The sequence below is a fragment of the Acinonyx jubatus genome, chromosome A3, assembly GCF_027475565.1.
Source record: "Acinonyx jubatus isolate Ajub_Pintada_27869175 chromosome A3, VMU_Ajub_asm_v1.0, whole genome shotgun sequence".
NCBI lineage: Eukaryota > Metazoa > Chordata > Mammalia > Carnivora > Felidae > Acinonyx > Acinonyx jubatus.
The window spans coordinates 101643496-101669673 of NC_069388.1; the positions used below are offsets into that span (position 1 = coordinate 101643496).

At 50.4% G+C, this 26178-nt stretch overlaps 1 long non-coding RNA gene across 8 annotated transcripts in view; it reads left to right on the forward strand.

The window, feature by feature from the left end:
- Nucleotides 1–597: 597 nt before the first annotated feature.
- Nucleotides 598–26178, forward strand: part of LOC106976029 (uncharacterized) — a 154654-nt gene continuing 129073 nt past the window's right edge. For 3 of the 8 annotated variants that reach the window (XR_001430411.3, XR_008289468.1, XR_008289469.1), the window contains exon 1: nt 605–821. This is a non-coding gene — a long non-coding RNA (uncharacterized LOC106976029). Of the gene's footprint in view, nt 822–26178 lie in introns of all 8 variants that reach the window. The other 5 variants (XR_008289467.1, XR_003412429.2, XR_003412427.2 and 2 more) reach the window with 3 other exon arrangements.

The following is a 26178-nucleotide window of genomic DNA, read 5'->3' on the forward strand; positions in this document are numbered from 1 at the left end:
CCATGATCTGCTATGTCAGAGGAAGATCTGCAGAAGGAAACATGCACTGAGGTCAGTCTTGCCAGGGTGAAGTAAACCCAACCTCCTTAAAAGAGTAAGACAATATTCCTTTCTTCTCCCTTCCCTGAAATGCCCTGAAAAAGAGGAAGAGTTTCCTTTGGGCCGTGCAACCCAGGACAATGTTGCAGCGTGTATTTGAAATTCAAATGCACATGAGATTCGTGCATTTTATTTTTCCTGTGGCTCAAATCTCCTAAATAAAAAGCATTTCCCCTGGGTCGGCGCTCCCGCCCCCCGTGCTGGCGAGGGGGTGGGGGACGGGGGGGGGGGGTGCTCCATGTGAGGTCAGCGTTTGGGTCACTTTGCCAGGGGCAGGAGGCTGTTCTTCCAGGAAGGCCTGCAGAGACCCTGGGAACGGGACCAGCCCAGCTCGCAAGTATGAAGAGAATGTCGGAGAGGAAGTGGTGGCTGTGAGTCAGCGTGAGTCATCTTGTTCCAATGAGAATGAAGACTGAGGTGTGCGCCCTTTTTTTTTTCTTTTTCTTTTTCTTCTTCTTTTTTTTTCCTTTTTTCTTTCTCTCTCTCTCTCTCTCTCTCTCTCTCTCTCTCTCTCCCCTCTCTCTCTCCCCCCCCCTTTTTTTTTCCTCTTTGGTCTCAGTCATGGGGACACCATTGGGAATGGAGGGAAGCCAGTGACTGCATGCTAGAAGCTTTCTAAGTTGCGCACTGATATTCCAGGCCGGCTGTGCCTGAGCCAGTGTGGGCTTAAGTTCTTCACGGCCCCGGGGCCCTGGGAAGGTGGAGCCAGCTGCTTCTCCCCGGTGAGTAGGTTTCTGTCATTTTTACAATCATTTCTATAGTCTGCCTCAGAGGCTCGGCTGGGTTAAAGCAGTGCCCTCTTGGAAGGGACACCGCATTCGAGACTTCAAGGATCCATAATTTTAGAAAAGTTGCTTCTTCTGCCCCCACCCCCAGGACGACTGTATTTTAGGCTGCTTGTCTCAGTCATTAATTGGGAGCGTGTAGCTATTTGTCGCATGTTATGCTGTCTTGGAATAGACTGTAATGCTTGGTTGGAAAATAAGTTGTTCCAGACTCCCCTCTGGAGCCCTAGGGAAGTTCAGAGATAGAGGTGGGTGAACCTGTGTTAACCCAGGGCTGCCGAGGCTGGGCCAGCTTGTGCTTCTCCGAGGTGAAGGAAGACAGCCCCCTGAGACATTTCTGGATGCATGATCTGAGCCGCCCAGTTTCTAGTGCAAGAAATACGATAGAGAGGCAGAATTCTGGCTTCCCTCTCTATGGGTGTATGACTGATTCTGGGAACGTAGTTTATGCCTTTTCCTTTTGCTTGTGACTGAGTATCACTAACTGTGGTAAAATCAGAAAGAAAATGTGCTGGGGGCTGGTGGGCTGGGGGCCTGGGGGGCCTGGGGGCCTGGGGCAGTGGGTGAGGATTGGCTAGTTGAGCCCTTGAGGCCTGATACGACCTTGATATGCGTTTCTCAGCCTGTTACTATTCTGATGAGACTGAGCCTTACAGTCAAGGAAACTACAGGAAACTTTTTTTTTTTAAATGTCATTCTAGTTACTGTAAGTGAAACGGTTAAAATGTCATAAATACCTTGTGATAAACATTTTTTGAATTTGCTTAAAAAAACTGCACATCAGTAAGCAGGGGATGACAGGGAGCTTTTTCAGTAGGGTCATTTGAGTGTGTGGGCTTTCTGGGTTAATAATGAGTCAGCACCAATTGCTAAAATTGGAGCACCTCAAAGAGCACATGCGATCTGCCCCCGGGCACAGCACAGTGGCTGGCTGGCCCCTCCAGGACGTTTGGGCTGTTTGGTCTGTGGTTAGAATCGGCTTTGGGTGCGTTCCCTGTTCTGTGACCCCCACCCCCTCCCAGCTTTAGTCCCAGCCCTTCCTTGTGCCCCTGCGAGGCCCCTTTGCTAACAGGTCCCTGTGCAGAGACCCTCCCCTTTGGATGATCCTTTTTAGGGTCTGCCTTGACAGAACTGGTTGAGCATACAATTTGTTAAGTTAAAAATCCAGAGCTTGTGAAGGGCTGGGACAGCCCAGGGTTAAAAGCTGCCTCTGTTGTCGCGTGACATCACACTTGCTGGGGGACCGAGTGGCTCAGGGAGCGGGTCACTGCTTGAGCTTTAAAGCTGGCATTCTGCAGGTGACACATAAAGGGGGGGGGGGGAGGAAGGGCGCGTCACCTTAAAATCAGAGAGTAGGATTCCGAGGAAGAAAATCTCCCTTGCATCTTACTCTTTTTATCTGTAAACTGAGAACTGTGTTAAGGAACACAAAATTTTTTAATAACTGGGGTTGCAGGTGGGCGGCTCAAAGGCCAAATGCAGTCCTGTGTGAGCCCACCCCCGCCCCCCATCAAATTCTGTTCGCCCGCGCAGGATTGGGTCTTTGTATTCAGCTGACTCTGGTGAGACCCCCCTATTGGTTAGATCGCAGGCCCCGTGAACCCTAACGTGGCAAGGCTCTGATGGCCTTGGCTTGGAAGCCTTGGGCTTCTGGACCATGATATTCAGAGGCTGCTGGGAGGGCTCGGAGAGGTAGCATCTGTCCAGTGCTTGCTTCCAATAGGGCCTGGACACCGAAGGAATCCCATCGATGTTAGCTCTACTGGCTTCCCTCCTTACCTGGACTCTGGAGGTATCTGGGCTTGTGGCCCCTGAGCAGTGACTTTTCCAGGCAAGATCCCATGATTTCAGTGTCCTCGGTGGCAAGGCTGAGAGTCTCGAAACTCAGGACCTCAGCAAGGCACACACTAGGGATTTCCGAGGTGGGATCCCAGCCCACTCTGTCTCTCTCGATGAGTAATCTCTGTAAGTGCTCAGAGAAATGCCATCTTCATGGAGAGCAGAGCCCAAAAAGGCGAAATGCCCTAGGCCGTGCCTCAGTGGTTTGTCCCCATTTCAGAGAACATGCCAGGTATCAGACGGGTGTTTATCACCGGCTCCCGTGTCTTAATCCTCCTGGATAAACGCTGTTGGGAAGGAGATATAAGCCTGCGGTGAACTGATATGATCACTCTGATAATCAGGAGAGTCATGTAAAAAAGGCCAGAAATAAGGCCACGGGCAGGTCTGAAAACAGAGCGTTCATTAATACGATTTGCTGCTTTGTCATATTTTCCAACTACCAAAAGATGCTGATTCTAAGTGAGGGTGCAGGCAGGGAGTAAGAAAAGAAAGTAAGAAAAGAAAGATAGAAACTGGGCAGATCTATTTTAAAAGGACACCTACTGCAAAAAGAAAATGCTGACAATTTGATGACATTTGGAAATTGCCCAGTGCCCTGTGGCCATGGCTCCCTCAGCTTAGAGACTGGCCTATCGCTGGCCGGCCCTGTCGACCACCCCGCACCCTTCGGCAGCACCCCAGCCTGGGCTCTGGTTACCTCCCTCCAGGAGGTTTTCACGGTCCCTGACGGGTGTCCCCGCTAGCCGTTGATGTACGGAGAGCTCACCCTCACGCTGGACAAGCTGCTGAACTTCTTGGGGTCTCACCATCCTCATTTGTGAAATGGGGTTAATGAGACGACCAGCCTCTTGGGGCCTTGGAAAGATCGGTGATGCTTAGCACGCAAGTTACAAGGGGACTCGGCAGCTAAGTACATATCCACTGATTCAGACCTGCGCTCAGACACCTTTCTACGTCTACCTGGGCCCCGGGCCCTGGGGGTAGCCATAAAGAATTGGTTTTCATGCTCCTGGAGTGAGATCTCATCTGTGTCCTGCTCTGATTTGTAAGACCTTTATTGATTTGGTAAACGGAGGGTGCTTCAGGGGTCTCTCCAGGAAAACCCGGGGTTCTAGATGTTGTCACTATCCTCACTGCTATGACCACCGTCGTTTTTATCGGTAACATCCTCGCGATGAGAGCAGCTCCCCCTTCCTTCAGCCCAACCACATGGTAGTAACTTTCTGTGCATTTCCTTCAACCCCCTGCCCCCAACGCGCACACATACCCACCCTGGACGACAGGAAGGATGGCCAGTTGCTCAACCTATTCCAGGTACGGGAGTCCCAGGCAGGTGTATCAGACGGAGTGGCTGCTTCAAGATGTGCGTGGCTGACGGGGGCGGGGGGGGGGGGGTCTTCGCCTCCATCAGGAGAGGAGAGTCAGGAGACGCAGGGGGCCAAGAGGGCGCTGTCTGTAATCCAGCAGACTGGGGCTGCAGGCCAGAAAATCCAGGACCACTGGCCTCAGACCTGCTTCCAGGGTGGAAGCAGCTGGATGCTGTCCTCATGCTTCCTGTCTAAAATGAGCTGCAGGCAACCTCTGGTGATTTGAAAATCATCGCAGTATATGGAGGTGACTCATATTGAAAACATTAAGTAAGGTACACTTAAAACTAAAACCAGGGTGAGCATAATATGGCCTTTCCTTGCCATTTCTGAAGATATCCAAGATCACGCGGTGCCCCAGAAGCCAAATCTTTACGCTCATTCTTCAGGGTCCGAGAGAAGGGACGACATGGGTCGCCTTGCTCAATCAGCCCTCTCTGGTATTGCAAAGTCAGGCATCGGGTGCTTTAGACATCTCTTTTCTGAGAGTTTAGGCTTTGGCTGCTGAGCATGGCTGTCTCAGTTAGAAACGGTACCACTTTGTGGGTGGTTTTCTCCCACAGCGGTTACCTGTGCCAAAATCCAGAAGCCCCTTTTTGTTCACAGCGTGGTGGCAGGGGAGTCGTGTGCCGGGCCCAGTGCTTTGGGGCAGAGCTTGGGTTCCTCACAACTTCAAGAGGGTTCTGGTTAGACCACAGAGCTCAGGCAGGGAGAAGCCAACAGAGGATCAGAAGGAAGTTGGGTCCCCTGGAAGGAGGAGAGGTTGGGAGGCTTGATGACTCCTCTGATTAAAAAAAAAAGAAGAAGAAGAAGAAGAAAAACAATAACCATCTGGTTTTATTGCATTTTTTATAATCAAAAAAGCTAATGGTGATGGCAAATCTTATCCATTGTGGTTCTCCTGCTTAACTTTTGCATTTAGGATTGATTACCCTGCAACTGAGGGCTTCTGCCCCAGAGGCTTTTAGCCTTTCCCTCCATGCTGTCCTTTCAAAAATTTATCATTTTTGATAAATGATAAACTTATAATATTGGAATTTTTAGCAATGGCAGAAATGTATCACTTTAGCTGTTCTTCCTGGACAAATCTTTCATAGAGTGTGAGAGGGATGCATGGGTTTCTACCAATGTAGACAGATATAAAGGAAAACTTTACAAAATAACAGTGGTTCCAGCAAGTGTCAAGCTTGCTTTCTCTCAGACAGAAAAAGATTGGAAGCAGGCTGCTCCGGGTGATGGTCAACGGGCAGCTAGTTCATTCATCTCTCTTTTCTGTTATCATTAGCATCGACTTCCTTCCTCAAAGTTATCACTTGGTTTTAATATGGCTGCTGGAGCTCCAGCCATCGCCTCTGCGTTCCACATAGGAGGAAAGAGGAAAGTGGAGGGATAAAAAGCTAAGCATTCTAGACATCAGGCTCCTTTAAAGAGCTTTCCCAGAATCCCCAACTAACCCTTTCTGCCTACATCTTTTATTGGCCACTGTTTCTGTACGGCAGCCAGAGGAATATAGCTTTTTAATTGGGAACATTGCTGCCCCTGACAACGTAAGGGTTGTTGACAACACAGGAAGTAAAGGAGAATGGATATAGGACAGACAACAAGCAGTCTCCACAACAGAGTGCGCCAGAAGACAGCTAGATTTATGCTTTACGGCATTTAGCTCCTCTGGGACCAGGGTCTACTTTGTGAAATAACCACATTGGGCTCATCAGAACCATCAGGAGGAGACTGGCTTCAAGAGCCCCGAACAACTTGGAGCGGGGCATTCAACGGGACAGAAACCGCTTGCTTTTTGTATTAGAGTCACATAAGATTTCTTTTCATGCCTCCATTAGCAAATATTTACCATTTCCCCAATAAAATAAAGATAATTCGAACACTGCTTTGTTTCCTGAGTGCTTGCTCGGTGCCGGGTGCTGTTCTGGATGCTTTGCAAATATGACCTTACTTAAGTTCGCACAGACCTGTGTGTGGCAGATCACCATTATTGTCCCCATCAAGCAGACGAGGAATCTGGGACACGGAAGGGTTAGGGGTGATGGCAAAATTACACCGTTAGTAAGGAATGGAGCTTGGCTTTGAACCCAGCAGTCTGGTTCTTTGACCCAGGGATGCGGAGGTGAAGCGGGCAGGCCAGGTCTTTCCCATTTGTCTTTCTGGTGAAATAGACATGAGCCCAATAATGTCAGGCTGCTGTCAGTGCCCCAGCGGAAGGGCGCAGGGAGGTGTGGCGCCCTCACGTCTCGCAGCACCTCCTGCCTGGAGGGAACTCAGTCCAAGCTGAGCGTTCTTTCCCCCACAGAGCACATACCAGGAATCTCAGCTATGTCTGGGTTCATGACTCACCCCCTCCCTCGCAGCCAGCTTTTCCAGAGTCAGCTCCTGAGTCAGGACCACGCCCTTCCAGCCCCGAGGATACAGACGGGGCTTCATCCAGACTGGGCTTCAAAGCTCCGGCAGCGGTCCAGCAAAGAGCAGAATGGCCCAAGTAGAAAAGTTTCGGCTCCAAGGACACGCAGTGTATTCACATAATTCAACCTGCGCGAAGGCCAGAGAAGGTGAGCCTGTCACACCCTCTGCTCCACACGACCCCGTTATCTGGTGGCACAACCAGGGCCACGAGGATGCCTGAGAACAAGATGGAGTTTTCGGTAAGGGGCGTCTGCTTAATTCTACCTCGGACCAAGTCCCCTCCTGTGTTTTGCTTGGCACCGTCCCAGAGCCTTACTCCGTGCCTCCATTTTCCTCCTCCAGCTCCTTTACAGACAGACAGATGGACTGGCCAATGAAACACACAGGCTGCGGTGGGTAGTGGGGATTTTAGGAAAGCTCCTTAAAGGAGCCTGGCATCTAAGAGGCTTAACGTTTTGTCCCCCACTTCCCTCCGTCCTCCTGTGTGGAATGCAGAGGTGATGGCTGGACCTCCAGCAGCCTCCTTGAAATCAGAAGACAACTTGGAGAAAGCAAGCCAGTGCTAACGACGGCAGAGCAGGCAGATAGTCACAGGGCTTTGCCTGGAGATGTAACTATTTTTGGAGCAGGTTTACCTGCATGATGCAGAGGGAGGTATGAGAAATCACTGCTGAAATTCAATCTGTAGGTCAACCAGGAGGGTCTGTGGGGTGCCAGTTCCCTTTGTATGGAGCTGTCTTTTATGCCTCTGGTATAAGGAACGAGGAAGGACTCAGGGCTGCATCCCCGGGTTATGGACTTTAGTGGCCCCTTCCTCATGTGAGAACATACGATGACGGTCTTGGTGTAAAGATAAATGTCATGCAAACGGGATTCATTGTTATGTATTCATATTCACTATGTTCAGGTTTTTCTTCTGATTTTGAAATAAACGGAAACATTTGATTTGCAAGAGTATTATGCAGAGGGTGGCCCCGGGAGGGCAGAGGGCAACCACAGGAGGGCCTCCAGAGAAGGGAGCATGGGGGCTGGTCCCTGGAGGGGCGCCTCTGGATGGCGGGTGGCCCCGAGCAGCCTCTCTGCAGACGGCAGGTGCGCCCGGCTTCTCCTGGGGTCTTGATGAGCCTCAGCGGCCACGACACTCCTGTCACCTCTGGAAATGATACTGAGGATTTTCAGAGCAGATATGTCCTTCCTGTGCCACCTTTCCCATCGTCCCTCATCTCCCCTATAATTGCTCTGCGTGTCCAGTTGTCCTGTTCAGTGGGAGGAATTTCGGTCTACAGGGCTAAGATATCAAAAATCTAACACTCCCTTATTCCTGAAGTCTCTACATTATATCAGATCTGCTTTGCACTCATGCTGCTGCTATGTTACCCCCTCAACCTGGCTGAGGGCACATTCAGATTTGGTCATTCTTGGGGATCTCTGTCCCAGTGCTCCTGGCATCCTCACACAGCCTCAGGGCTGTGAGATGCCAGAAAACCGGAGCGGGGCAATCTGCGATCCAAGGTGGTCACCACGATTCCCACTCGACACCTAAGACCCAGCACCTGTGGGGCTGCGGAGTTGGTTGGGGGCCCCTGCTCCAGCTGGAGGGGCCCGCACTACCCGGTTGTCTGTCCCTGAATTTGGGCCCTTTCTGGAAACGTGCCCCTGCTTTCCTGACCATGCTGTGAGCTCCCAGCCCGTGCAGCTGAGGAGTATCCGGTGGGGGGCCCCCCTCTACATGCCTCGTCCTGTCCACTAACTGCTGCTGGGCCTCTCGTCACTTGGAGCCCCCCATCTTGGTGTGGGGGTGGGGGTTGGTAAGAAAGAACAGTGATGGCAGGGCACCCTCGAAGGACCAGGGAACAGCACTGTCCAACCGAACTTCCTGTGATGATGGAATGTTCTAGATCAGTGTTCACATGTAGCCACAAGCCACCACGTGTGGCTACTGAGCACTTGCAAAGGGGCCAATGCGACTGAGGAGTTGGACCTAAACTTCTATTTTATTTTGATTAGTTTCAGATTTCAATGCCCAAATGGCCACATGTGGCTAGTGGCTGCCATATTGGAAAGCCCAAATCTAGAGCATGTTTTCCTGATCTGGGCAGCTTCGAAAGATGGGCCATCGCCCTGAGGACGGATGTGGTACTGGTGTGAAGGGGTGAAGTTGAATCTGGCTCTCAGTCAGTCCTCAGCGAGGTGGAGAGCTTCTGGGCCAGGAACTATGGGCCAGGCAGGTAGGGGGCCACCAGTGCCACTAGGGCAAGCCTTGTCCCCCTCTTCTGGGCATAAAACCTGAGTTGGGCCTTCAAGGTCTCCAGTGGCCCAGAAGAATGACCTGCCCAGCAGGTAGCCCAGGTTGGGCACCTGTTTTCTAGAGCATTTCTGCCGGTTGTGTTGATGGTTTCTTCAGGCCTCACCTGAGGCCCACACGACAGACGGTCCCGGCTTGTGGTACTTGACCCTGCACATTCCTGTCTGGGGAGACGCATCCTCATTTTTGTCTGCGTGGAGCTGTTCCAGGGACTGACCAGAGTGGCCTAAGGGAAGCCTCAGGCTTGGTTCCTGTCACTGTCGTTCTACAAGTCCCCAAGACGTGTCTTTTGACTCTTTCGGCTTTTTAAGGGAGAAGGATTAGCCCATATTCAGCCACGACAGACAGGAAACACACAAGCAGCCGGGAGATACAGTGAATGGGCGGAAGATCGCACACTCAGGCCCCAGGCCCGTGCCCCTCCTCCCCTCTGCCCTGTTCCACTGCAGCATCACAGCACAGCAAAATGATGTTCCCCCACAGTGCCCCTGAAGTCACCCCCAAATTCCAGGACTTTGCTTCCGGCCACTCCCCCAGGCACGGTGCTGTGTGTTCTATTCCACGGACCATCTGTCAGTGGGGCGGCCACGAGCCACCCGGATGAAGCCAGCTCAGCTCCGCTAGCTTCTCGCTGCCCAGCGCCCATGCCTGCCGGTCTCAGTCTCTTAACCTGTGAAATGGGAATATAGGAGTCACTGCCACTGTTGTGAGGATGAAAGGGGTCAGTGCCTGAAGAAGTCTTAGCAAAGTGCTGCCCACAGTAGGTGTTACAGCAGGAGCTGTTGTTGTTGGAATTGCTGCCTTTTTGCTGTTTGTTCCTGACCAGAGACACCTTTCTCTGGGCCCCGGATCTCCACCCAGAAGTGGTCCATCCACTCCAACTTGGGCATCCGGGGAATCCCATCATCCTGCCTCCATGTTTCATTTTCTCCAGGCCCCGGGCAGCATGAGCTGTATTATCTTAGAGCTCGGGAGACTGATTCGATTGTCCAGGCCTTCAGTACTCATCGAGTGTGTATTGAGACCTATGGAGGCAGGGGATGAGCAAATGTGGTTGCTAGAAGGGCTGCTGGAGGCAGGTGCAGGTGGTGTAGGCCACGGGCCCCTCATGTATGGGGGGGGGGGGTCTCTGAGGGTCCCTCGAAGGGTCCCTCCATTTGAGTGAAGATCTGAAAGGAGTCAGTTTGTGCATTTTTGTGTTGCTTTGTTTTCTCTGCATGGATAGGGCAGCTAGGGTAGGTCCCTGGCTCCCCCTGGCTAGCTGTGTGACCACAAGTGAGTCACCAAGCATCTCTGATGGTCTGTGGAGGGTGGTGAGGTGACCCACCATGGCGAGTGCTCAACAACCCAACTTGGAGCCACCATCATTAACAAGACACTCTTCACTGTTCATCAGGAGTTCTCCAGAGTCAAAGGGCGCTGCTCACCACAGCAGTCCCTCTATGTGAGCCCCAAGAGGGGCCATTTAATCTATACTAAAACCCCTTCTTTCCTTCCGGAGACAGCCCAGCCCATCCCAGCAAAGCACCCACTGAGAAGATATTCCATAAATAATCCAAAGCTTGTTTTCTGGTATTTCCACATTTTGGACCTCCCTCTGCCCCCCTGAAGCCATTCGGTCATATCCGTGGTCATAATTATGGTCCTAATTCAGCACATTCGGTAACATTCACTGAGCAATTATTCTGTCCCAGAAACAGCTGAATAATACCACGAGCCCCGGCTTCTTCCACGATGAGCCCTTCCAGCTGCGTGGCTGTCACCGCTGTGTTCAAGCTCTCCCTTCTTTCCGAGGTTCCTGAATGTGTGTGCTGAGGTGTTCGGCAACCTTGACCCCGTGCTGCCCTTCTGGTCATGGACGGCAGTGTTTGGCGTCCCGCCCTCAGATGAGTACAATGACCCGCCTTGTCCTGGATGCTAGGCTGAGGTTTGGGGCCAACCCATCCATCAGCCCCCACACTGCACTTGCAGTCGGCTTGCCTCCCTGCCTCTTTGTGTGGGGCTTGTGCAAAGCCACATCTCCCTCCTTTTGCACTTGGGTACTGACTTCTTTGTTGGTCTCTTAATTTATTTTTTAGCCCAAGTAGAACTTTACATTATCCTTGGTTGAATCTTCTAGAATTGGCCCATATAGTCTCTAACATGAAATGTGAGGCTTTACGTCATCTGCAAGTTAGAGAGGTGTTTCTCTCACGTCTTCACCAGAAGACTGTTTGGATCCGTGTAGACCAAGAGCAGAGAAGGGCGGCACTCCACTAGCGACTGTCTTCAAGGTTGCCATTCTGGGGCACCTCACGGACAGCTCACCTTGCTGTGCAAGGTTTCACCGATGCTGACGATAGATGGCGAAACACGTCATATAATCAAATGTGTGATGGGACCCCGTTGACAAACGGGGCAGGTACTGATAATTTAGACACTCAGCCAGACTTCTCCTGATGGGTAGCCTTACCTCTTTCTGTCTCATTCCCTCCTCCCCCATCCTCAAATCCTGGCAGGTTTTGGCGAGGACAGCTAACCCTGAGGTCTGCTTTTGGATACCAGCAGTTCATCAGCAGTTAAATCTAGAACATTTAAACGCTCAGTTGTTGGGGGATTATTGCTTTAGTTGGTTATGCATAGTCACATCCTCAGGGGTTGTGGGTTGGATGCATTCGATTCCAGATATGTGTGACATATGCCTTTCAGCTAGGCCACTGAGCCCGGCCTGACACATGGATGGCTGTCTCTGTGTGGTGGTCCTTTTGAAGTCCCCAGAAGTGCCTGCTCTGGGGAGGGGAGAGGAGAGACGCAGAATGAATACAGACTGCCACCCAGCAGCACAAGAGGTGACTGCAAACCAGAATGCTCCGGGTGAGAAAGTGAGCCACCCAGTCACTGTCTCACCTTCCCAAAGTGGGTATCACGTGCTCTGTGTTCACCGACTGAGTCCGTCACCAGGGGCACTTGGACAGAATGGAAGCAATCACTCGAGAGAGGCCAGATTACACTGTCTTTAGGAAGTGCTGCCCCCCTCAGCTCATGCCCCCCTCCCCTTGCCCTCTGGTTGCCAGAATTATTGGAATCTTCCAACTCTCATTTCTACCACTCTGTGAACACGAAGGGCCAGTGGCAAGAGACGGACTTCTTATTCAAATGGACATTGTTCTCCAAGTTTCAGGAAAGAGAGAGTTCCAGAACTTTCTAAGCCAACAGATTCCAAAGATCATTACAGTTACTCGGTGCTCTGCTGGTAGAAAAGGGGAGCCCCCTGGTTCTCATGTTGGAGGTTTTAATTTATATCTTGTGCAGGACTTAGGGGAGATTAACCGTGCGGCCTAAACCGTAGGTAGTAAATCAATTCGCTTTTGAAAGGGCCTCCTGGCAGCAGCAGGGGATGGAGAAATGAATATTTATGGAGCGGCTCCCATAGGCCCCGTGTATGCTGGCTGCCTTCTATCCATTATCTTGTTCAACCCCCATATCCATCCCACGAGGGCTGGCAACTATTCGCCCATATTGCAGACGAGCAGACTGAAGTTCTTGAGAGTTTCAGGGTGCACAGCTCAAGGCAGAGCCAGAATTCCCACCAGCCTCCCCCAAAACACCACGAACCTCTCAGCGGGCCAGATGTCAGGCCTTGTGCGGCATTCTATTTCCCAGGACCGCATCCAGATTAAAGCCTTTGCGGATGGTTCAAATAAATCCTTCCCAAAATGGAGGACGACTTTTTTTTTTTTTTGGAACCTGAGCAGCTCTTGCACGACCTCAAGGAATCTTGCTGGCAACTCTGTGATTAGTCGTGGGGGGCACCCTCCCGCCAGGGGCACCTTGAGGGACTCACCTGGAAAAGGGCCCTCATCGAAGATGACACCGACTTTCAGCTGGTTCTTTTTGAGTCATATGGATGTCTTTTTTAATCCGCAAAAGTGACTAGGGAATAGAGTTTCCAGCTTTAATTAATTTCTTGAATAAGGTTCAAAAGTGAAAGTAATTAAGAAGGGGTCTGGTGAAAAGCGCCCTCGCCCCACTTCTACTCAGTTGCCATTGACCTCTCCTCTGAAACCCTTCTCTTCGTTGTTTACCTGTCCGGAGTTTCTTTATGCAAATGCAAGCAAGTAGTTGAATGAATCTTTTTCTTTTCTTTCCTACTTTCCATTAAAAACTAGCACAATCGTTTTTACTGTTAAACTACTCTTGGGTTCTCGAGAACACCAGGTTGTATGTTCCCTGCATTTGGGGCTGCTGAATTTCAGAGCTAGTGGGGTGGCTACGCTTCCCCGTCTCCAGTGTCCTGAGGGGAGGCATGCGCTTGTCCAGGCATTCGAGTGACAGGCGGGCACGCAGGGAAGGCACTGTGTTCGAGCTCCTGTCCCTAGCAAAGCCCCAGGGGGCCAGAGCGGGGAGGGCCATTGTGGGCGCTCTGAGATGCGCTCTAATGGCCTGGGACCCCATTCCCCGGGGTGGCGATCTGGCAACTAGCCAAGGGCCAAAAGTGAGTGGTGACTTGGCCGCCCTGTGTTCCATGAGGGTCCCGGGTCCCCACAGTCAGCCTGGCACCAAATTGTATTTATAAAAGACACAGAGAAGATGATGGAGATTGAGAGCTGAAAAAAAAAATCCATCTCAGAATTCTTTTAAACAATTCCCTCCCCTCCCCCCTCACCAGTGACAGCATGTGTTCTCACTACGCCATGAGGCACCCAAGTGGCCACGGCTGACGTTTCACAGCGCCTTCTCTGGGCCAGGCACTATTCCAAGTGTCACGGAGTAACCCTCAGTGATGATCTCCATTTTTCAGGGAGGAAGCTGGGCCTGTGGTCACTTAGCTAACAAGTTGGGGAGCCAGAGTTCAGGCCAGACAGCCAGCCGCCCAACCACAGCTGGTTTCTCACAGCAGCTCCTGGGCCCAGGAGGCTTCCTGGATTTTACTCTCAGGGCACCCACAGGGTGGAAGGACAGAAGACAGCACAGAGCCCAGGGGGGCCGGACGTCCTCACTGAGGCGCGACAGACAGCCTTGGGCCCCTGTCTGGGCGGCCCCGCTTCTTTCGGAGGACTGGCTGGCCAGTAGCCTCCTTGAGAGGCACATCCTGACCAGGACCGTCTCCACCGGCAGCAGCATTTTGAGCTGTATGGAATTCTACACTTTTAACAACCTTTAATTTAACTCTTAGGGTAGACATCGACACTGACAGAAAAGAAAGCACATGTGTTTTTAAGAAGGCAATTTATTTTCAGGGGAGAGAGTTTGGGGGGAAACACTGGCAGGAGAAATAGCAGAGACTGTGAGTAGAGATCCAGACTCTGTGAGTCATCATTCAAGGCCTCTGTGTGTGTTACGGGCTGAATCGTGTCTCCCCGAAATTCACATGTTGAAGCCCTACCCACCGCCCCCCCCCCCACCGGCCCCGAGTAACTCAGAATGAGACCTTATTTGGAAATGGTGTCATTGTAGACACAATTAAAGATGAGCTCATCGTGGAGGAGGGTGGCCCCTTTTCCAACATGGGTGGTGTCCTTACAAGAGGGGGACATTTGGACACAGACAGGCACACGCGGAGGATGTCAGGTAGAGACTGCAGTCGTTCTGCCATAAACCAGGGAAGCTGGGAGGGAGGCTGGGGTCCGATTCTCTTCCTGGCACCTTCAGCGGGAGTGCTGGCCCTGCCAGGGCTCGGGCTTCTTGCCGGCCGAACTACTGGACGCGTTTCTGTGGTCTGAGTTTATGGTAGTTTGTTACAGCAGCTCAAAGAAACTAAAACGGTGCACATGCTTCCAGATGCGGAAGGAGGCTGCTGGGAGCCGGTTTCCACCCCAGGTCCAGCCCAGCCTGTTCCCGGGTGGTCCTGCTTTATCTAAACAACTAGGACGTTCTCACTTTGTTTTAACTTTTCCTGAACTGCAAAAACGCGGAGGTCCAAAAGCGGAATTTGGTCTTTACATGAGCTTTTTAAAAAGGGGGCGGTGGGTGGGGTGGGGGGAGAAGAAGAAAGAGCCACAACATCTTCATAGGTGACGGGATCCATGCTCTGGTGGGCCGTACGACGTGTCCCCAGGCAGGGCCGGCTTCCCGGCCACGGAATCCACGTGAGCGGAGCTCGGTCTAACCTCACTCCGAGGACCTCCCCCACCAGCAATCAGCAATCGGAACTTTCACCCGCGTTGTCTCTTCCCAGTCCTTTCCCTTCCACCAATGTTCACACGCATCCCTCCAAGTGACAACTTACGGAGCAAGCAGGGAGGCTCCCGAGGGCAGGGAAGTCACACTTTCCGTGGGGACTTTTCGCCGTGTTTCCTAGTTATTGAACAAGGGCGACTGTGAGCCTGACACAACCGTGGCTTTGACAACAGTTCAGAAAAACAGGAACCGCCAATTCATGAGAACTTAAAGAAAAAAATAGTTTAAAGAACTGAGAAATTGCCACATTATAGTGAAAGAATGTCAGGTTTTGGAAATGACAGAAACGAGCAATTTTCACCTCGAAAACCTGGTGGAGTCAGTTACACAAGATGTAACCACACACAAACACGAGCATTTCTTATAATATAAGGGCATTTACAGTCAAGAGTATTTCATGGAAAGTTATTTTAGTAGCAAGGGTAGCCTTCAGCAATGAGTATTCGTCAAGAGAGTGAAACCCTGACTTCAAAGTCAGGAGGCAGCGTCTGAGTGCACTCGCAGGGTGCACCGGGGACCGGGGGACTGGGCCCAGCCAGGGGTTCGAGGCGGCTGGAGGCGTTGAGTCTCTGCTCACACGTGTGCTGGCTGGGATCCCCTTGTGACCCGGCAGGGCACACCCCCACTGCTGGGGCCCCCGGGTCACTGCAGTTGGCTCTAAGAGCCAGCTTGAAAATTTTTCAATAATTCTTTTATTGTAAAATTGAGGGCATTATTGGTTGCAGAGAAAATGGCATGCAAACTTGTGACTGTGGGATGTAAACAGCCTATTACCTTAAGGTAGTATTTGAAGAAAATATAAAGGCACCAGGTGGAAAGTGTCCAAAGGGTGGAGGTGCCGTGTGACTGCCCCGGGGCAGAGAGAGGGCTCGGCTGAGACCCGGGTGGCGGTGCTTGGTCAGCCGTCCGGACACCAGGTGCGGGACTGTACGTCCTGCAGGTGTGGGTGTAGGACACCCACAGGTCCCCCCGCAGAGCAGCCTGCTGGTCCCACTCAGGCTTGTTTTCTTCCAGTGTAATTAAAGTTTCTTCAAACTGTCGAATGCTACAGTTCACGCGGGACTCTTTGCCCCAAATTTGTGGTCACCTTACTTTGCAGCTACATACAATTGGTATCTCTTCAGAAGGCTCTGCCTCTGGGGGCGGACTTAAAAGTGGCCCTTCCTGGGGCACCTGGCTGGCTCAGTGGGGGGAGCTCTCGACTCTTGATCTCAGGGTTGTAAGTTCGAGCCTCACGGTGGGTGTAGAGAGGACTTAACGATAAAATCTTCACATCTTGCCAGAGAAAGACAACCGCCATATGATTTCACTCATATGTGGGATTTAAGAAAACAAACGAGCAAAGGGGGATAAGAAGAGAGAGAGGCAAACCAAGAAACAGACTCTTAACTACAGAGAACAAACTGGCGAGTACCAGAGGGGAGATGGGTGGGGGGATGGGTTAAATAGGTGATGGGGGTGAAGGGGTGCACTTGTGATGGATGCAAGTGTTGAATCACTCTATTGGACGCTTGAAACTGATATTGCACTGTGTGTTTAACTGGAATTTCAATAAAAACTTAAAATAAAAAATAAATAAATAAAATAAAATAAAACAAAATAAAATCTTCAAAAAAAAAATGTTGCCCTCCCTGCTGAAGAGTTTTAGGGCATAAGTCCAACAAAACAGTAACCATGCCCTGAAAGAAGATGGAAAGGATTAAACTCTGCCTCCAAAAGTACTCATTTTATTTTTTTTTTAAGTTTTTTTTTTAATGTTTTTTAATGTATTTTTGAGACGGAGAGAGACAGAGCATGAGCAGGGGAGGGGCAGAGAGAGGGGGAGACACAGAATCCGAAGCAGGCTCCAGGCTCTGAGCTGTCAGCACAGAGCCCGACGCGGGGCTCGAACTCACAGAGTGTGAGATCGTGACCTGAGCTGAAGTCGGACGCTCAACCGACTGAGCCACCCAGGCGCCCCTAGAAGTACTGATTTTAAAAACAGATACATAAATCGGGGCGCCTGGGTGGTTCATACGGTTAAGTGGCGGACTCTTGCTTTCCGCTCAGGTCATGATCTCACGGTACATGAGATCGAGCCCCACATCAGGCTCTGTGCTGACAGCAGGGAGCGTGCTTGGGATTCTCTCTGTTCTTCCTTCTCTGCCCCTCCCCTGCTTTCTCTCTAAATAAATAAATAAACAAACATTTTTTTAAAAAAGATGAAAAACACAAATACGTAAATTAGCGGATTGTGCTGGGGGGGAGCTGGTTTAAAGAAGGGCTGTGGCCTACCCATGACTCTTTCATAAGTTGCTTTGCTCTCGTTCCTTTTTTTTTTTAAACTCGAGGAGAGAAGACCCTCTATGTGGCCGAGCAGAACACTGCACATTTAGGTGCTTCCACATTAGAGCTCCCGGGAGACCCCTCCCCAAGGGGCTCCCCCATGGTTACTCCAGGCCTGTCCTCAGAGCTGGACCGAGTCCCAGACTGCATGGCAACAATGATGTTCTCACTGTCTCTCGCTTTTTTTTTTTTAATTTAATTTTCAATTTTTTAAACTAAAAAAAAAAAATTGGTTATACCTTTCTTTCAGCCTGTTCATATTCTTTGTCTCCTCTTCCTCCTTTCCTTCCTTCTTTCTTTTCCTTTCTTTTTGGTTGTTTTTTTTTTTTTTTAAGTTTATTTATTTTAGGAAGGGAGAGTGCAAGTAGGGAAGGGGCAGAGAGACAGGAACACAGAATCTGAAGCAAGCTCTGTACTGACAGTGGGGCTCGATGAACCATGAGATCATGACCTGAGCCAAAATCAAGAGTCGGACGCTTAACCAACACCCAAGCACTGCCCCCCTTGCTGAAAATATTTTAAGTTTATGGGTTTAGTATTGGGGGACATAAATGGGGGAAAGGAGGCAATTTTAGTTGGGATGCAGAAGTCAGCGGGTTGGCTGGGCCTTGGGACTGAGGGATGGAAAGAAAGTGTAGAGATTTCGGGGAATAGGACATAGAAACGGGAAGGGGTCAGGGTGGATAACCGGGGGCCAGCGGACAATGAACATGGTGGAAGGAAGGTAGGGCTGCAGCAGAGGGGGCTGTGAGTGGAGAGCCAACAAGAGGCTTGGAAAAAATGGATCCAGCTGGCAGTCAGCTCACGGAAAAACAGATGCTCACGCTGGATACAGGCCAGGCTGAGCCAGGCCCCGGGGAGACTTGTAGGCACGGCGAGAATCAGGTTCGGATATTTCCGTATTGAAACATTTGATCTGACGTGTGCAAAGTAGGCACGAGATCCAGGTAGAAGAGAAGCCTGATTTTCCCGGGGCCAAGGAAAATATCCTGAAGAGTAGGAATGGACACAGCCTACGAGAAGGAACCCGACCCCACCGAAGCGTGGAGGTTGAGTCAAACCAGATGATTTAGTGGAGCTCGAGTCTGCTAACAGCTTCTGAGGGTAGAAATCTAGGAAGAGCTCCCAGAGGGCCCGTCTGAAGCCCCCTTTTCAAAGAAGTCTTTCCAGGATGCTGTGCCGCAAAGTCCTCAGGGGGGAGACCATTAAGTCCTCAGAACTCTCCCATCTGGGTCCATGGCAGATACCAGCTGAACCAGCCTCATGGGCTTATGATCTGTGCAATCGTCCAGGGCTCTGTGCTCAGAATGCTCACACCTAGATTAATGTTCTGCTGTTGCCATCTTGAAATTCTCCATCATTTCCGAACGAGGGGCCCCGCACGTTCTGCATTCGGGCCTGGATGTAGGCCATGGGTCTCAGCACTCTTCCTGGGAGCCCAGACGTTCCTTATGGTCCTCCAGCACCGTGTTCCAGGGAGTCCTGCCGGAAGGCAGAGGCAGCAGGAGATGAAATGTAGTTGCCTTTCGTGACTGGATTCTTCACTACTGCTTTATGTGACAGCAGATCCTGATTTATGAAATGCGCCTTAAAAGCAACTTACAGAAATGCAGGGGTGGGGATGGAATTTGCAGTGAAATTCTGTCCCCATTAAAGAACCTCCAGCCACATGACTTGCTGTGCTTGGGCCGTGTTCTCTGTACCAGGCGGAACCCACCGAGAAAGAAGGCTGCCAGCAGGAGGCCTAGGTGCTCTACTGAACAGATGACTCAGCTGTGCACTTATCCTAAAGGTTCCCAGAGCTAAGAGTCAGGGGCCCTGACACATGAGTTGTAGGAGGCCTCTGTGTCCCCATCAAAGACACGCTCCACGGTGGGGAGCTGTTGGACAACCTTCCTGGTTTATCCACCAATCCCTGGGGATTCCTGCAGATCGAAGGAATCTTCCTTTCTCTTTGGGATTCTTCTCTTACTACCCACTGTGTCCTACCGGTGCAAGGACTTCCCTAGACAGGAGCATCAGCTTGGCGGCAGCATTCAGAGACTAAAAGAGCACCAGTCAGAGGGGGACCCATTTCTACCACTCCTGCACACTAGACCCAGGTACCCCCCACTTAGGGAGAAACTTGCTGCCCAGCTATAGAGAAAGCACCGTAGTGCGTGATGCCAACAACATGGTCCCACTGTAATTCTCCTAAACACACAGTTATCTGGTGAGTTCTCCTTCTGGATTTGACAGATCAGGTTCCCAACAAGGAGAGTGCCCTGAGGACAGGGCTTGCTGCAGGGTTCTCAGACTCTGGTCGCTCACCCAACACCATGGCTTATGAAATGGAACCTCCGGGACATCCAGTGACAGTTGCCCCCATAGGAAACAGAAGTTTCCATAAAACTTCCCCTCTGCTGTGTTTATGCTCAGGCTGCTTGTGGGTCAGTTATTGGTAGCGTGGCAATGGAAGCGAAGGGGTACCAGTGAGTAGTGTAGAACATAGTAGATGCTATGCCCCAAGGGAATCCACACTCAAGTACAGAATGAGAAACTTCTGGGTGATTCAAGAGAAATTCGTTTTATTACTATTATTATTGCAGGACTTCTCAGAGCCTTTGGCCATGCTTTGTAAATATCCAAAATGGCATAACCTGGACAGTATATGCTAAATGTCGATGGTGGATAGAACCTTCCCCTCTTTTTTTTTTTTTTCTCGGAGAATTATATAGGACCGAGTTGCCAAGACAAAACATATCAATGTTATTGAAATTTAGAAGGAATATGTTAGTACGGGATAAAAGAGAGTGACATTTGGATTGAAATTCAGAAAAAAATCAGAAAAGACCCCCAGATCTTCCCAGAGGGGAAGAGCAGCATGGCAAAGTATGGCAGCATGTGGCAGGTCTGGGGTTGGCTGGCAAGGGCAAGCTTGGGGGCAAGAGGAGACTGGGGCAGTTTTTCAGGACCTCCATTGGCAGATCACAGTGTTGGGCCTTTCACCTGCAGGCAGTGTGCATGTGTGTGTATGTGTGTGTGTATGTGTGTGTGTGTGTGTGTGTGTGTGTGTGTGTGTGTACAGTGCTTAAAGCTTTTGAGCAAAGGATAGGTTGATTAATGATGCACAGCTTCAGAAAAATGACTTTGTGGGAAGAACTAAGGACATCCTGGAGACTCACAGCCCTCGTGGAAGGCGGCCTCAGTATGGACGCTACGTGTGGCCAGGAGGGAACGGACCCAGGTGGCAGGGTGGCAGATGGACACACGGATCGAGGTAGAAGAGGCAGCATGGACGACTGGCTGAGGTTTGAAACGCCAGGCCGCCCAGGTCACCACCGACATTTCAAAAGCTCAGACCAGATGGTAACACCTGGGCCGGTACAGATGAGGCAGAAGAATGACTGTGACCATGTGAGGGGTGGGCCCAGAGTGGAAATAGTTTCTCCCACCCAAGCATTAAGAACATTACAGAGGGGTGGCACCTGGGTGGCTCAGTCGGTTAAGCGTCTGACTCCCGGCTTTGGCTCAGGTCATGATCTCACAGTTGGTGGGTTCGAACCCCGCATCGGGCTCTGCGCGAACAGTGCGGAGCCTGCCTGGGATTCTCTCTCTCTTCCCCTCTCTCTGCCTCTCCCCCTCTGGCGCTCTCTCTCAAGATAAATTAATCAATTAAAAAAAAAAGATAAGAACATTACAGAGGGGTTGCCCCTCTTTCCCTCAAGTGGGTGCTGGCCGAGCAGCCACCAACAGCACGTGGGAATGCGTGCGTGCCAGGAGCACACCGCGGTGCCCGCCTTCGAAAGCTGTCCACGTGAAGAAGGAGTAGTGACCGGGAGAAGGAAGAGGCCAGAGCAGGCCCTTTCACTATGATGGACAGCTTACCGTGGCTGGTCCATAACCACAATCCTGGAGCCAACAGAATCCACTGCTCACCAAACTGCTTGTCCTGGAATCTCACAAATTTGCACGTTGACTTTGTTAATAAAGGGCTAAGGAGATAATTCAAACAAGCCCTGTGGTTTGGAAGTCACACATTTTGGTGCTTGATGCTCACGCATACGGCGAAGCATTTGAAGAACATTTCCTAGACCGAGGTTTGTTTCATGTTTGCATCAAACACGCAGCAACTCTAGACAATCTCCCGAAGAAATTCAGCTGGCCTCCGTTGTCGGTATATTCCCCTCTTATGGCCTCATCCCGTGCACATAGGTCTCTGTGTTCACATTTACGTATCAACATGCATGAGCGTGCCCTCGTATGCAAACATTTGGGTTCATGAAATTTTAATCCACCCTCAATCGAGGTATATAACCAGGACAGATTGATGGAAAGCTTTTAGGACTTGAAAGAACAGACGTGATAGTCATCTTGCATTATAAAGAGCACCAACGTGTACCGAGGAGTATTTCTGCATTGCATGAGGAAGTAATGAGTTGTGAAAGGCCACAGTTATTTCATTAAGTGCAAAGGTACTGATGAGGATGCAGCAAAGAATCAGAAAGGAATCCTGGTGGAAACAGCTTACAGCCTTGAAGGAGAGAAGTCTAAGCACAATGGGAGCGCAAAGGAGGAAGGGAGAACGCTGGAGAGGGGCCGGAGGGTGACTTACCCTGACGCCCACGGTGCTTGCGAACGTGCTGGCATCTGGAGCAGGCCTTGAGAGGCAGGCGGATTTGGATGTGCGGCCGTGGCCACGGAAGGCTGTGCAGGTGTAGGGGTCCGTGTGCGCAAAGGCATGGAGGTGGGCGCGTCCCGGCGGTGGGCGTGCCCGACGGTGGGCGTGTCCGGCGGTGGGCTCGAACAGGGGTGTCCTGTGCCCTTTGGCTGAAGAATCAGCACAGGGGTGGAGGACCCAGCAGGCAAAGTAGGTTGGTTCTGATCTGGCTGCTGTGACACAAATACACAAATGAGTACAGACCCTCAGGGAAGCGCCCGTAGGACACAGGCTTCTTTCAAGGTTGACTTTCTCAAACCATGGCTGGAATTCCGTTGGGGGGATTACTCTCAGAGCCCACGCAGCAGCCACCGGGATAAAAACCCTCATTGCCCCAGCTGGCTCACTTCACCTGACAGTTTCTAAAATCTCTCACACGGAATTTGTCACTCTATTAAGCATCCATAAAATGCACTTTGAGCCTGAAAAGCTTTTCCAAAAGAAGAGCTTGAAAATTGAACCTTAAGCAGCAGAAACCGTGACTTCCAAACCACAGGGTTTGTTTCAATTATCTCCGTAGTCCTTTATTAACAACGTCAACATGCAAATATGTGCGATCCTAGGACAGGCAGTTCTGGGAGCCGTGGGTTCCGCTGGTTCCAAGCAGCAAGAAAATTCCTTGTCTTAAGGACCAGATCCATTTGGAATATTCTTTATTAATCACGTACTACGGCATTAATATAATCCAAATTACCTAACTGTGGTCTTTCCTTTTGTGATGGTGGGCACTTTCTTCTATCATCAGAGACTTGTCACCGTGCCCAGCCTGAATTCGATGGCTTCTCTCCAACTATTCCAAGCTAACTCTGGGTGTGTGTCTATCTGTCTGTCTGTGTGCTTCTGTGTTGTCCATGCTGCAGTCCAGACTCTATACTGTTTTCCTTATTATGTAAGATTCCACTGGAAGGACATTACTAAGTTTTGTGAAATCAAAGCTCACATGTTGACTGAGATGCTGTGGGCTGAGGGTCCTCTGAAAGCTTGCAGGCTGGGGCTGCCTTGGTTGTGTCTGATGGCCCACAAGATATAAACCCTGGACACCTTGCAACTCTTTGTCACCAAGCAGAAAAACCAAAGGGATTTTCAAACCAAACTGGTTTGAGATGTCCCAGGGCTTCCGTAACAAAATGTCACAGACTCGGTGGCTTAAACAGCAGAAATTCATTTGCTCACACTCCCGGGGGCTGGAAGTCCAAGATGAGGGTGTTGACAGGTTTGGCTTCTTCTGAGGCCCCTCTCCTTGGCCTGTAGATGGCCACCTTCTCCCTGAGTCCGCACCTGGTCTTTCCCCCCACCCCCCCGTCCATATGCTTGTCTTCCTTTTTAAAAAATATTTTTTAAAGTTTATTTATTTTGAAAGAGAGAGAGAGAGAGCGCGCCAAAAGCAGGGAAGGGACAGAGAAAGAGGGAGAGAGGAAATCCTGATGCAGGGCTCGATCTCATGAACCCTGAGATCATAACCCGAGCTGAAATCAAGAGTCAGATGTTTAACTGACTGAGCCACCCAGGCACCCCTTAATCTCCTCTTCTAATAAGGACAGTCACATTGGGTGAGGGCCCACTTGTGTGACCTCATTTTGCCTTAATTACCTCTTTACAGGCACGATCTCAAAATACAGTGCTCTACTGCGGGACTTCAACGTATCAATTTTCGTAGAACACAATTCAGCCCATAACAATTGGTTTTAGGTACTGCCTTTAGGACTCCTCTCCATGCCTTTGTCTCACCAATGGATGAATCACACAGTAAGTGGCTAGATGAAATGCTTGGCCAATTAATACTGTCATGCTCAATTATAAAGACAAAATATGGCCACCTTTGCATTCTTTATTGCTGGCTTCTGTGGTTTAGATCTAGCAGCTACAAAAATTCAGAATTTTTCTAGCCAGAGTGTCACATCCCATCCTGGTTTCAAATAGCACGTTTTCATCTCAACCAATTTTGGCCCAGGGCCCCTAGATTTCTAAGCACGACCCCCTGTTCCTGTGGTAAAGGGCTGCATCGCCTGCCTAATGACTTGACCTACTGTTCCCTCTGATGGAGGCAGCTCTCGGGCTCCGCCGGGCCCCTGACCAGTCTCAGGCCCCGCACCGAGACCTGCCGATTCCCTGGCACCGCATCGTTGTCCCATGCTCTCGTGTCACTCCCGGTTCTCCTGCGTCAGCCCCACGAAGGCTTCCTTCCAGCCCGCCTCCCACAGGCCCTTTTCCTTACACCTCTCAAGTTCAAATTGTCCATGATCATCCTCCAGTGGGTGGACTATCTTTGGAGACGCTTTTGGCCTGAATCCTGCCCTGGATTTATGGGTTTTATGTTGCTTTGCAACTGTTGCCATTTTCGCCCACGTGTTCTGTTCACACAGGAAGTGACTAAGGTGAGGACCAGGTGAAGACAGACTTGTTCTTCTGTTTTATGCTTGTAAATATAATCCACTCCGCCCTTCCCTCAAGAGCCGTGGTTCTTTTTATCACCGGAGCCCCCACACACCAGGGTCTGAATTTCTAGCCCACTGCTTACTGGTCAGGCAAGTAGGATGATTCAGTTTGCATCCCGAGGTCTCAACATCCCCATCCGTAAGATGCAGGTAAATGGTAACAGCTTTTTCCAAGGCTGCTACTGATGTTAAATGTGAAACTCTTAAAAAAATTTTTTTAATGTTTATTTATTTTTGAGAGAGAGAGAGAGAGAGAGAGAGACAAGAGCGTGAGCAGGGGAGGGGCAGAGAGAGAGGGAGACAGAATGTGAAGCAGGCCCCCGGCTCTGAGTTGTCAGCACAGAGCCCGCCATGGGGCTCGAACTCACGAACCAGGAAACCATGACCTGAGCCGGAGCTGGATGCTTAACAAAACAGACTGAGCCACCCAGGAGCCCCTGAGTTTAAAACTCTTAATGCAGAGTTCGGTACTGAGTAGAGGCATGGAAAATGTCAGCTACGTGATTATTTTAACCCTTATTTTGCACATGCTGTAGCATTTTACAAAACTATTATTCCTTTCCTAGACTCACCTCCAAGGTGCCACCTCATACAAATCCACTCTAACTTTCACTCTACTCTGCGATGCTCCCCCCCAGTGACCAGATGCTGGACCACCAGACCACCTTCTCTAATGGCTGGAAAAATCTGGTTGGCATTGAACCAGTCTGTTTCAAACTTCTGACCCCCCATTCTGCCCTTTGGTGTAGCACAGTTCAATCTGTCTGTTCTCATGTTCCTCCAAGGCATTCCCAGGTCTAAAGTTCCTTTGACTGTTTCACATTTAATAAACAAATCCCTCTGCTGTCTGGCCACTCTCCCCTGAATATTCTCAGCTGCTTCTATCCTTCTAACTATGGATCTTAGAAAGAGACAGGATGCTTCAGGTGAGGTCTGAGCAGCCCAGAGCAGAACCGGCCGGCACCTCACACCCCACTAAGGACCCTGGAGCCCTTTGCTTAGCTGGTGGCCACATTACACTTTTGTCAGTATCACATTTATTGTTAATGTAATCCTGTAAAATTTTTTTCCTTTTTAATTTCCGTTGCAAAAGACAAGTCTCCTATACTCTAAACTTATAGAGTTAGGGTTTGGGGTTTTGTTTTTTGTTTTTTGTTTTTTCTTTTTTGCATCTAAAAATACATAACCTAATAATACTGCCTTTGTGAAATGCATTAAACCATTATCTCACCAAAAGCCTCTGGCATTCTGTTTGTAGGTCAATAAATGTGCTCCCTGCAGAGAATGGGTCATCGGTAGATCTGACGACCACGTGACTATGTTGTCGTCAAGTCGCCAAGTGGTGGGCAGGGCAGGGCGGAGAATGTGGGCCTGGAGGGTGGCTGGAGGGAGACAGCCCTCCGCCTGACAGCAGTTAGAATTCTGGGCTCAGTCAACCAACTGCGAAACGACTAAACTTGTTTCTGAACACATTTCTCCATCGTGGCCTCTAGGACGTCTTTGGCGCTGCTGTCTTCCTGAAGCCTAGACAGGCCGCTCTCCCCATTTCCTTGATGTCCCAATCTCAGGCCCCCGCAACAAGAAAATGAGATCAGCTGCAGGTGACCCGGTCTTACTAAGCTGGCTGGCTCTTTCTTTCTCTAAGGTCTGCTAAAGCCTTATTTTTGGCGTTTTAGAATTTTGTCGAGTGTAACCAGAAAGGTCAGAGAGCTTCTGGGGTTAACTGCTTGCCCTTTTTAGCCACCAG